This window comes from Oncorhynchus mykiss, chromosome 10 (genome assembly GCF_057628025.1).
Source record: "Oncorhynchus mykiss isolate SJ-2025 chromosome 10, ASM5762802v1, whole genome shotgun sequence".
NCBI lineage: Eukaryota > Metazoa > Chordata > Actinopteri > Salmoniformes > Salmonidae > Oncorhynchus > Oncorhynchus mykiss.
The window spans coordinates 86,561,705-86,563,411 of NC_143031.1; the positions used below are offsets into that span (position 1 = coordinate 86,561,705).

Here is a 1,707-nt window from a genome sequence, read left to right on the forward strand (position 1 = left end):
TTTATGAATAAATGTGATTGATCCCTCACTTTGTATTCGTTGTTTGTTTTCAGCTGGGTTTGAACAAACATCATAACACTGACGGTGTGGTTAAGATAGTCTAAGAGTCACTTTTTGACTTTGGTTAGTCGTTTGGCAGGTCTTGTAGGTGGATACATTTTTTTGAAATGCATGATTGACGCTCGTGAATGGCAGGCGAAAAACGAGTCCAGCAAGTTAGAAAAAATTACAAGTCTAGTTTTCCGCCATCGTACAAAACCCCCTCTGCCCAGGAGTTGCTCATCTTTAGTTCTCAGAAAGAGAGGAGAAGTTATTTGTGCATATTTTCTCATCTGAGTAGTCTACAGGTCCTAGCTGACACAACGTCTCTGATATTCTCAGGTAGGAAGCAGCTTCGGTGAATTTGATTGTCATGATTGCTTGTTCAAATTGTGTATACAGTTTTCTTCCTATTTCAAGACATTAGTCGTCTTAGACCTACCTATGCAACTGAAAGCTGCTACATCTGTTATTAACGGGATGCTATAGGTATAAACCCATAGATGTAGGGTAACTGTTGAAATCTGTTATTAACGGGATGCTATAGGTATAAACCCATAGATGTAGGCTAACTGTTGCCATCTGTTATTAACGGGATGCTATAGGTGTAAACCCATAGATGTAGGCTAACTGTTGCCATCTGTTTTTAATGGGACACTATAGGTGTAAACCTATACATGTAGGCTAACTGTTGCCATCTGTTATTAACGGGATGCTATATTTGTAAACCCATAGATGTAGGCTAACTGTTGCAATCTGTTTTTAATGGGACACTATAGGTGTAAACCTATAGATGTAGGCTAACTGTTGCCATCTGTTATTAACGGGATGCTATATTTGTAAACCCATAGATGTAGGCTAACTGTTGCCATCTGTTTTTAATGGGACACTATAGGTGTAAACCTATAGATGTAGGCTAACTGTTGCCATCTGTTATTAACGGGATGCTATAGGTGTAAACCCATTAGTGTAGGGATTGCTTGACGGGATATTTTTATAGAGGTGCAGAATTTTTGATGTAGCTTCACCAGGGCCAATCAGATTCACAATTTAGAGAGGGAGAGAGAGATATAGAGAGATGGAGAGAGAGAGAGAGAAGGAGAGAGAGAGGGATAGAGAGAGAGAGAGAGAGAGAGAGAGAGAGATGGTGAGAGAGATATAGAGAGATGGGGAGAGAGAGAGAGATGGAGATATATATATATATATATATATAGAGAGAGAGAGAGAGAGAGAGAGAGAGAGAGAGAGAGAGAGAGAGAGAGAGAGATGGAGCGAGAGATATAGAGAGATGAGATGAAAGGGAGGTGTGGTCAGAAGGGGAGAAAGAAACAGGTTGGACTCACTTCCACTTAACATTGTTAAGATAACTACCCCACTGAATCAATGACTTTAAGATAATTACCACACTGAATAAATGACTTTAAGATAATTACCACACTGAATCAATGACTTTAAGATAATTACCACACTGAATCAATGACTTTAAGATAACTACCACACTGAATAAATGACATTAAGATAACTACCACACTGAATCAATGACTTTAAGATATCTACCACACTGAATCAATGACTTTTAGATAAGTACCACACTGAATAAATGACTTTAAGATAACGACCACACTGAATCAATGACTTTAAGATAACTACCACACTGAATAAATGACT

General features: G+C 38.4%; 1 protein-coding gene across 2 annotated transcripts in view; it reads left to right on the forward strand.

Moving 5' to 3' along the window:
• The first annotated feature begins 204 nt into the window (after positions 1-204).
• Positions 205-1,707, forward strand: part of LOC149980672 (uncharacterized) — a 24,888-nt gene continuing 23,385 nt past the window's right edge. Inside the window, exon 1 of one of the 2 annotated variants that reach the window (XM_090188337.1) lies at positions 205-381. The gene's annotated coding sequence lies outside the window, so the exon portion shown is untranslated. The remainder of the gene's footprint in view (positions 382-1,707) is intronic. The other variant, XM_090188338.1, reaches the window with a different exon arrangement.